The sequence below is a fragment of the Lissotriton helveticus genome, chromosome 8 (assembly GCF_964261635.1).
Source record: "Lissotriton helveticus chromosome 8, aLisHel1.1, whole genome shotgun sequence".
Classification (NCBI taxonomy): Eukaryota; Metazoa; Chordata; class Amphibia; order Caudata; family Salamandridae; genus Lissotriton; species Lissotriton helveticus.
In genome coordinates, this window is record NC_136069.1 from 537,461,166 (window position 1) to 537,472,507 (window position 11,342).

Genomic DNA, 11,342 nt, shown 5'->3' on the forward strand with positions numbered 1-11,342 from the left:
ATGAAGTTGTCTGCCCGGATGTCCCATTCGAAGTCCTCGCATTGCCAGTCTCCATCTCCATCGGAGGGGACCAAGCGGCTCCGGTCTCTATCTCTCGCTGGGGCTCCTGTTCGGGAGAGGTCCCGCAGTCGTTCCCACGGATGTCACTCGCCTGCCACAGGTAAGCACAGGAGGAAGTCACGGAGGTCATCGCCCTCGCATAAATGTGAGGTCGGGGCCCGATGCTCCCGGTCTTCACCGGACACGGGCCCTCAGGAGTCTGCAACCATCTACCCACCATTTCCTGGTGCCGGGGCGACTCAGACCCAGATGGAAGCCTATTCTAGGGCTTTGCAGGCCATTTTTGGACCACCCCCTCTCCCTGGCGTACCTTCTGGCCCCACAGAGGGGGTAGGGACTCAGGTCGGGGTTTCGTCAGCGGGTTTACCCTCGGCGCCGATTGGGGGCCCTAACTCTGTTTCCAGAGTCGCTGCAACATTAGGACACGGCCCGGAGGGGCATCCCAGTCAGGCATCAGGACCTCCTGTAGCGTCTCCACACAGCCCTGTGGGGCTCTCTGCGCTGACGCTGGATACAGCTGTAGCACGGAGCCGACTCAGAGTTGTTGCCGTTCCTCACTGCGGTTTCCCACCCTGGTGGAGGTTGAGCCAACACCGGCAGACCAGTCCTCTTCAATGGTCGTCCACGTTGAGCCGACACCATCTCAATGTCGGTCGAAGCCGGTGCCGTCCCCTGCTGTTCCTCTATTGATGGAAGAGGATGAGGCCACCCAGTTTTCACCACCCCCAGGGTTGTTTCGCTGCTCCTCGGAGCAGGTGCCCATGGGGCACTGGCTGGCTCCTCATTCTGCAGAGCCTCTGTTTTTTGCTGGACGGTTTAGCTTGCAACTGTCCCCTACAGATGACTTGTTATCACTGCATGGGATGGCCACGGAGACTAGTACGGCGTATCCGAGGGCTGTTTGCAGGGCTGCGGATATTCTGCAGATGCACCCACCCTAAGTCTCTCTGCCTTCTGATCCCTTGTTGGATCTTCTCCACCAGGGCACATAGGAGGTGGGGCCCTTGCTGACTTTTGGCAGGTCGTTACATGACCTCCTTCTTGGAACTGGGGCGAGACCCTCATCAGGGGACTGTATGGCCAGTGCTATTACACATCATCGTCGCCCGGCTCCAGATGACCCTGCCTGTTTGTCCCTCCATCCTTGGTCTCAAGGACTGGTAGTCCAGGCAGTGCTACCTTCCTCTCCTCCTCCGTTGCTACCCCCCACTAGGGAGTCTAGATGGTTAGAGTCGTGTGGACGCCATGTCTTTGCGTCCACCAGATTGGGATTTTGGTCCCTGAACACGTCTTGCGTGTTTACTCAGGCTACTTTTGCCCTTTTGGACTCAGTCGAGCGCCTACTTCCACCCTTGCCGGAGGGCCCTCATGCTGACCTGGACCGGCTGCTTTGTGTTGGCTGCGAAATGGCCCAATTTTCCATCCAGTCATCCATGGACACCACGGACTCCGTGGGTCGGGCGAAGGCCAGGTCAGTTGCTCTTCGTCGCATTTGGCTGACTGCGCGATGGTAGTTTCTTTGAAAATGTTCAGGAGCGTCCTAGGGATCTGCCCTTTGATGGGGTCAACCTGTTTAACAGTCATGCTGACTCAGTGGTTCAGCACCTTATGCCTGGGTCCCCATAACTTCCATGGTTTATAGTCCGCATTGCAGACTTTAAATTTTGTTGCAGTATTGTCTCTGCTTTCTGGTATCATTCTATGGGTTTAAGACATTGTTTCCCGGACGGTTTGTATGACTAATTAGCCGTCTTTCCCTTTGTTTGGTACAGCTAGGTCAGCTGTTTCTGCATTTCGTTTTCAGTCCTCTGTCTATGAGCTTGTCTCAAGAGGTGTCCCTTGCCTTTAATGGGGATGTGACATACTCTATGTGGGGTCTTTGTTGGCTATTGCATAGTTGCTCTTCCTTGCCCAGAAAGTTTCGAAGGCTCCAGTGGAGTCGTCTTCGTATATTTTCTGTCCCTCTGGGAACTTTGGATTATACTGTAGGCTTTCTACGTCGTTGCGCTCTTCCTACTGTTGTAGGACGCCTCCACTGGTGTGACCCATGGGATCGGCGTGGCTCTCTCCTGGAGTTTCTGCGTTGTGGTCTACGGTTGGTCCGTAGCACTCTCCTCCCTCTGTGTATGCTGCCCTCTCTGGAGTATTGTTGGGATTCTGCCACACTTGGTACACCCAGAGTGTTCACATCCTCCTTTCCTGCCTTTGGCTATTCTTTTAGCTTTCGATGTGCTATATGCCACTTTGGCTGTCTTAGACCTAATCACGTGCCCCTTGTGGGCATATTGTTCTGCTCCGGCACAGTTTCTTTCTGTGTTCTGTGTGGACATGACATGTGAGTAAACACTGGATGTGTGCGCTGTCACGGGGTCACGGGGTGGCCTTGGTATTCCTTGTGCCACTGTCTTGGCTGTGTACTATTCTGGTAGGATTGGCTACCTTCTATCCCTGGTGTTAAGAAAAAAACAGTTCTATGTCAGGTCAATGACCGTTTCAAAATCCCCCCCTATGTGCCAGGGGATGGCGCTCCAGCGGGCTAGTGTACCTGAAATTGTGCATAAAAAGGACGTCTGGTCTGTGTTAGGTGCGTACACATTCCGGAGTACTAAATGCCTCACATCCAGCCTCCCCAGCATGTATATGTAGAAGCCCTCCACGTCCTCCACCTCCACAATGAAGGGGGCACCTGACTGCTTCCAAATAAGCCCCCCATAGCATATGCAAAGTATTCAATTGCAAATACCGCCCACGCCATCGGCGCTGGAGCATGCAGGTAGTGTGATATGTGCTTCCTGCAATAACGCAATGTGGGCTGACCTGATCTTAAGGTAGGAATACACAGTGTAGCTGCACCATGATGTATGCATGCCCCTCACATTCCAGGTGATTGTTCGTGACCGGCATGTGGAGAAAGGCTCAGGTGAGTAGAAGTGTCAGGAGCCTGCAGGTAGTGGGCAGCGCCTGCAGGACGATATATATATTTTTTTAATGATTTTCAAAAACCCTTTATTAACATTTGGCATGTTACAGAACACATTTAGCAGATATTGCAGTACAGATTGTAATCATGAATTAGCTGGCATCACGTGAGAGATATTCCATAATACACATCACAGTGCGATTGGGCAAGTAAAATAGAGCATGAAACAATGAAAACGTATAGAATTAGTGGACTATAGATGATCTTTATGACTACTGGACTCAGTTGCGTCAGGCTCTACTTCGGTGTCATGGGTGTTAGTGGGAGGAAGGTCCTCAAGAGGCTCGTCAGGACTGGCTAGTGTATGAAGATGGAATATGAGGGGGCCCCATATGTCTAGAGGTCTGCTTGCAGCTGGCATAAGTCCCTGAATTCACAGAGGAGTGTCTGGCAGTGAGCTGCATCGGATAGCCAGTGTTTAACCTGCGGCGCCGACCTTCGGCCCCAGTGTATTTCCACCCATCGTTTGACAAGAATCAGTAACATTGCGACAAGTTTTCGATTGACATATGGAATCTCTCTGACATGCCCCAGGAGCCACAATAGGGGGTCTGGATCGATGCGCTCCAAAGTGATATCACTGACTAAAGAGCACCCCTCCACCCAGAAATCCTAGACCTTATCACGTGCCCAAGCCAGATGCGTAAATTCCGCACCCGGAGCAGAGCATCGCACATAATTGTCGTTAACCACCACCAGGTCCACCCTACGCAGTGTGACGGGGTTCGGTATAGCTGATGCATGTATTTAGAATGATTGAGCCTAAGGCCGTATTAGGAGAGAGGCATTTTGTTTGGTTGCAGCAGTACTGTCACTGTATAGGAGAGATATCGCCAGCTAGGTCTTCGCTCCACGCATCACGTGCACGCTCTGTGTCCACATGGGATGCAGCCAGTGAGAGCGCGTAGAACCTGGTAACCATTTTGCATGGGGACGCAGAGGAGAATGGGTGTTCAAGCCCAATGTTAGGCTGAGGGTCGTGTGGAAAGGCCGATTGTCATGTTTACAGGTGGCCGTAATCTGGTAGTAAAGCAGTTTATCTAATGGTGCAGCATCTTCTGGCAGTGTAAGAAAGGTGTTGCTTGGGTAGATGTCAGCAGAAGTGCGTACACCGAAGAAGGCTGCACGGCGAGCCATGCCTGTTGTCTGTAGCGGGGGGAATGCAGAATTGCGTGCAAGCTGCATTGAGGGTGCAAACAATGTTTGCGAGCCAGTGTATATGCGAAAGCCGTCCCAGGCCCAACGCATGCACTCCACTGTGTCTATCTCATCCTGGGGAGTTTTATGTGGCAGAAAAAGCGCTATTTGCAGAGGGCAAGGGGATGCCAAATCCGCCTCGACCGCAGCTGTGGCTGGAAAAGTGTTGGTGTGAATCCAGAAGTGGAGGAAGCTGGATTGGGCACATAGCACGTAAAGCCGGAGATCAGGGCACCCATTCCTCCCCTCGCCAGGGTCAGTGTTAAGACATCATAAGTAATACGGGGCTGCCGCCCAGACCAGGGTGATAATGTTGGATTTTTTTTTTATAATTGCGATGAGAGTGGAATGGGGATGTTTATGAAAAAGTATAGGAAATTGGGAAGTACAACCATTTTTACGGTGGCAATGTGCCCTGCCAGCAAAAGGGGAAGTTTTGGCACATTAGTATCCTGGTCTCCAGCCACTCCATTGCTCTCCCGAAGTTACATCTCTACAACTCAACCAAATCCCTGGTCAGCCAAATGCCCGGGTATGTAGTGGGACCAGCGGCCCAAATGAATGAATATTCAGTGGGGAACGGGTGTGTGGCATCTGTTAGTGGGAACAGGATGGACTTGCCCCAGTTGATCTGCACCCCAGGTAGGCAGCCGGAGCGGATAACCTCCCTGGCCATGGGGGCCAGGTTCTCTTGCGGCTCTCGGATGTAAATCGTGACGTCATCAGCATACATGGATGTGACCAGAGCACAAGATGTGAAACCAATGCCTTGCTGAGTATGGTGCTGTCGTAGGCGCGCCGCCAGGGGCTCCATTGCGACGGCAATTAACATGGGGGACAAGGGGACAACCCTGTCTAGTGCCCCTCGTGATTACTATAGAATCAGTCACCTGCCCATTGACCCTGATACGCACCGTTGGAAATGTATAGATTATGTGAGGAAGCGTGTCCTGGGATGAACCCTGATTGATCGGGGCGGGCAATTAAAGGCATCAGAGGGAGGAGACGATTGGCCAGGAGTTTAGTATAAATGTTATTGCCAGTGTTAATTAAAGATAATGGACGATAGGAATCACAGCTCTTGGGGGATTTATCTGGCTTTAACAAGAGAGTAATCAAGGCTTCATGGAGAGATGGGGGAACCTGCCCAGCTCCAGGCATTCATTATATATCTCGGCTAGGTGTGGGACGAGGAGGGGCGCGTACACCTTGTAGAATGATGGAGTGAGCCCATCCGAGCCCGGGGCCTTGTCGCCTGGGAGGCCTGATATAACCTTTGTTATGTCTTCATGTGTGAATGGTTTATCTAGATGGTCCTGGTGGCTGTTCCTGAGCCATGCAAATAACAAAAAGGGGAGAGAGAGAATGATAGGGTGGCTTCGTATGTATAAACAACAAGAATCCACCTGTAAGAGTCGAGTGTTTCCTACAGTGGTGGGGAGCACATAGTGTTTTTAAAATACCCCTCACACATCAAAAGGGCCCTTGATGTCATGCTTCATCATCGGGGTCTTCGCACCCCTCTACGGGATGCGGCGTGCTACTTCCTACGACTATGCGGGAGCACTAATCCAATGACTATGCGTAGTGTGTGTGAGGGTTATGTGTGAGTGAGTGGTGGAGTTTTTAGTGAGTGAATAATTAAGAAGTGCCTGGCTCTTGGGGTGGGTCAAAATAATTTTTAATGAGCCCCCGGGCTGGTACTATTAAAAAGGGTGCAAATAGAGGTGGTTATGTGATATTATGAACATCACCTCTTGGGTGCGTCGACATGTTTCAGAGATCAACTCCTTCTTCAGGACAGGGTGCACCACACCCCACATTACTCACGTTTGTCTATGTAAAACTATGAATGTATTTACAACGAGTGAAAGTGTAGTGCTATACTGTGCCTACAGCGAAAATATACAAAGGTCTCTGCTATTATGCAAAACCTAAAGAAAAAAGTGGGAAAAAGACCACTGCTGCTTTGAAAGTCAAATGCAAACCCTGAAATAACAAACCCAGACCCAACCCCCACCCACTCGAATCCCCAACTTGTCAGAGTAGCAAGTCCCCCCCTCCCAGGAACCCAAAAGCAACCTCATGATCTCCCCAACATTATGAATACACAGTTCAAAAGCACGCTGTGACCAGCGCAAGGAACTTCTCCCCACAACCGTCCCCCCAAACCAACCTCCCAATCAGGTTGAGAAAAACCCACTCTCCCTAGTCCCAGCAGGTGACATTTAACAAACAAGGGAATTATCCCGTGAGGGCCTGGCTCCACCTAGCATTCACCCTATCATAAGACAGGGTGGCCAAGCCATGAATAGAAGTGAGGACAGAATGTGAGCAAGTGTTGCGAACTAGTAGACGCGCCCCAACCCTGGGCCATAGTCACCGGCATTACACATAGCGAAGTCAGTGAGCAGTTCAGGCATCTTTGCGCAGGTTGGAAGTGGCACAAGCAGTGCGAGGCTATCCAATTAGTCATTGTCACTAGCTCCTACTCCATCAGTGCGCTCAGAGTTATTCGGCGCTTGTTGCTGCTGTTTCTCAAGTTTTTTGGCAAATACCAGGGCGGCTTTAGGATCTCTGAAAAACTGCGTCTGTGCTCCCATCTTTATCCTCAAATTGGCGGGGTAGACCAGAACATATTGGACATCTTGCTTTTGGAGCAGTCTGGGCAGCGTTCACCGCAGCGTAAAGTCCAGGTAAAAAGCCAGCGTGTTTCCCTGGTATCGCATGTCACCTTTTTCGCATGCGGGCATAGGACTGCGTCACGGTGGTGATAGTTCAGGAGCTTGGCGATTATCGGGCGGGCCAGTGCTCCCGGGTGGGGCCGCCACCCTAAGGATCTGTGTGCCCTTCCGACAATAAAGACCAGCGAGAGCACATCGCCGAAGAGGTCGCGCAGTAGTGTTTCGACAAATTCTTACATCTTCGTGATGTTGGAAGACTCAGGCACGCCTGTGATTATTATTTATTTATTATTTAGAAGTTTATAAAGCGCACGGCTACCTCCGGCGGAGGTGTCCCGGCGCTATGATTACCTGAATGTCCCCAGAGGAAGGAGCCCAGATGCAGAGGTTGCGCCTTCGTGAGCGCACCTCCAAATATTCATTCTTAGCTTTAATCAGCTCTAGTACCTTGTCTATTTGGAGCATCTTTTGCGTGTCTCCAGTCATTGTATCTTCCACATCATAAACCCTCGCCTCCATCTGCGCTATTTGCATGAAATGCTTATCCACCCTAGTCTGCACTCGATCTAGGCGGGCAGATAGTTGTTCAAGCTTGGCATCAACTCTGCCAATGCTGGCCTTAACTTCTAGCAGCAGTGCCTTCAAGTCGTCGTCCTGAGTTGCACCATGTTCAGTTTGGGTTGCCGACTCGCCCACCTCCAGAGCAGTCTCTTCCTGGCTAGTCTGCCTACGGGTGTCAAATGCCAGTTTAGTTTTCTTGGCATCCGCCTTGCGCATGCTGCCCAAAAGGCCAGAGGATGGAGGCCCACAGACAATTCGTCTAGGTCCCTGGAGGCAGGCAGGATCATGCCAGGGGTGCAAAAAAACAAAAGTCAGGGCCTGGGGTTCTTTCAGCAGTTCAGATGGGGGGAATACAGCCGTAAAGCCGGCGCCAGCAGCTCGCAGCAGGCTCGCTCTGTTCACAGCTCGTCACCTTTCCAGAGCAATGCTGCACCAGGCGTCCAATCCAAATGGTGTCTGGCTTGCAGGAGACAGCAGTGGGTAGCCCGTGTGTCGGTGTGTCAGTAGCAGCAGTCTGGGCAAACAGCTGTCTCTAGTACCGATTGCCTGTGCTCTGCGCGCTCAAGTACGTGCACACATCTGGTGTGAGTCAGGCAGATTCGCAGCAAGGGGCCCAGTCCAAGGGATCGCAGAGCAGGCATATCTGTTCTTTGATGAGGGGCAGGGGGTGGGAGGGCTACGGAGTGCTCATTGAAACATGAGACCCCTATTTCCAATATCGATGCACTTCCTGGGTCACCCGATCTTATTTTCTCTGGTGCAATACTCCACTGCAGTTGCTGAGCCGCTCCGCTCCTGCCCACCCCCCACAAGCACCTGGAGGCCCTGAAGCGTGCCTCGTGATCCAGGCCGTGGTGGCAGCCGCCCAACGATGGTGAGCCAGAGCACTTAGGAGGGTGACAGCGCCAGCCGCATGGTGGGAGGAGCTCCAGTAGCAGTTTCGCACTGCGCATGGCCCCACGGTGCGGCACCCCCACTCCGCCACCGACTGCCACCCCCGCATCCGCCCCACTTACTTGATGGTTCTGTTGGGGTGCCACCTCCGCACGGCCACAGTCCATATCACAGGTAGAGTCGAGGTAGCGTTCGCCCAGCAGGCGCAATCAGCGGGGATGCTGCCTCCCGAGCCGCCGAGTAGGCCCCAGCCATGCACGGGGGAGGGCGTTTTCGTTGCCAAGGTGAAGTGGCCCACAAATGGAGTGATCAGCGTATTCCTTGGGGTGTAGGCACCACAGATCACCATGTGAGGGCTGCCAGAGCCCCGCAGGTCCGCAGGCTTATGCCATATGATTAGCTTGGCTGGCAGAGCCGTCTTGCAGCCGGCTAAGCCACGCCCCCCTGCTGGACGATATTGCCTAAAATGTGAGCATGTTATACAATAAGGTGTGGGGGGAAAATAGGAATATTATAACCTTGAACAGCAAAAGAGCAGAGGGACAACATGTATCTGCCCAAACTTACTTAGACGTCATGTAATAACTGCCGGCAAGTATCGCCAGCCGAATAGAGCTTAAGGATCTAGCGAGTTGAGATACTAGTATACGAGTGCCCCACATGTCCACTAGAATGAGCTCTCCATGCAATGGTAGAAGCTTTCAGTCCAGCTGCGATGGTAGACCTCGAGTTTCCCAGACATTCCTTCTCTCCATCAGGGGTGCCTTCCCAGCGGCACACCAGAGGCCCATGCTGAATGCACCGCATAGCACCACGACACGTGCTCCGTTTGGTAGTCAACACCTTAGCCATCTGAGGAGTTGTATCCAGGGGCTGACCAGACTCCACACTGGACAGCCACTTTGCAGTGGAGCCATCATCGCTGTGGGAGCTGTGTCAGAGACACCCAACTCATCTTCTCCCTCACCAAGGAGCCACACAGCACCAAAAGATGAAACCAAATGCATAAGGATCAACTCTCTAAATCTCAACTCGGACAAACACCTAGAATGAGTCCAACGAGTCCAAAACACCTCCACCCGACTGATCATCAATGTCCCCTGCCGCAGCCACATCCCCCACCACCTGAGAGACCTACACTGGCTCCACGTCGACAAGAGGATCACCTTCAAGCTCCTCACCCTCACTTACAAAGTACTCTACAACACCAGTCCAACCTACCTTAACAGCAGTAATCCTGAATGGCCAAATTTTGTTCTTAAAATTTTGGCTTTAAAAATATTAGGTAAGAATTTGGTAACTCTTTAGGCAAACGTTGTTTAATAACTAATTGACTATCATTACAATGTATCCAACCTTTCAGACATTTTAAACAAACAGTGTAATGTCCGGATGTGTTAGAAGGTCCATCATGAAAAATAATTGCAACAGCTACAAAAGTTCTTCCTGATATTGATACTTGAGTAGCTACAACATTTTTAAAGTTTCCAATTTTCTTCCATCAGCTCTACAACGTTGCAGCATTAAAATTACATACTGTCCATATCTTTGTATAAATAATGTTGATGACATTTCTGATTTACATTGGCTACACTCTATGATTTGACTTGCTCCTCTGAGTAGATTGTTAAAAGTCACTGATTCACAGTCCGGTAAAGTCAAATATATGAATCTTTCAGTGTCAATGTTACTGCTACATGTAAACAAACAATTTTCACAGTCATGTTGCCATTTATAAGAAAGGCCAAAAAGGTATTCAATATCTATACCTTCATCTTCCAATACAACAAGCATATACATTAGAAATTCCTGACAATCTTGCTGAATATTCTGCGTAAATTGAGTAGAACCAGAACATGTGTCCAAAACATTTCGAATATCAGAAACACTTTATATTTTACTTTTATCACTACTACATTTCTCATATACAGAATACAACGAACAGAATCTTTCTCTCCGATTTTCAACAATTTGTTGTTGCAAACTTTCAAGAAAAAAAACAACATTAACAACTACATTAGCATGGCAGTTGACACCAGAACTATTTTCAAACTGATAACCAGCATTCTTTTCAACACTGTCCTTTTTCTTTTTGCCTCCAACTTCAACAACTTCTCTACAGCTTCACTACAGATATTCTCAAATCTTCTTTTTCTACCTACCACACGCTTTTCAAATACTGGATATTGACCTAAATTGGGTGCATATTCTCTTCTTTACCTATTATACTCTTTCACACAACTTGCATATGCACTAATCTTTGTCTTATCAAAATCAATCAAGTACAATCCAGATAAAGTTCTCACTCGAGATAAAGCAACATATGCCATACCCTCTTTAAACACAGTACTTCCAATAGTAACTAAAGCACTATCTACACTTAAACCTAGAGATTTATGAATGGTCACCGCATGCGCCAAAGAAATAGGAAACTGTTTTCTGCGAACATACAAATGTTTTACAAGCAAAAACCGAGCTGAACAACGATTACATTCTTGTACTTCTTCAATTTCATCAAATTAGATTTTCAAAAATTCTATACTATCTCTATTTACATAATTAACGAAATCAACAATTTTACCCATTGCTCCATTTACTAAACCTTTTTCGACATGCAAAGTACGTTGTAAAATTACCCTATTGTTTACACATGCATATAAATTATTTTCTAAACCAGCAGTTTTACTTATCGATTTCTCTAAAGAATCAAATTTCCTCTTCAACTTTTCGGTCAAAATAATAGTGATTCCTTCATGTTCTATTTTATCAATAGCTTCCAATTTTATAATTTCTTCATTTTCCAACTTTAGCATTTCTTCATTGAATATAGAACATTCACGCAGTGTTGGCATTAAGCAGATTACAGATTTGTTTTCTGCAATTCTCATATATATTTTCTCTGGGACAATATTTTCATTTGGAAACAAATTGGAAAGTAATCATATCTGTAAAGCTTCTTTGCCATG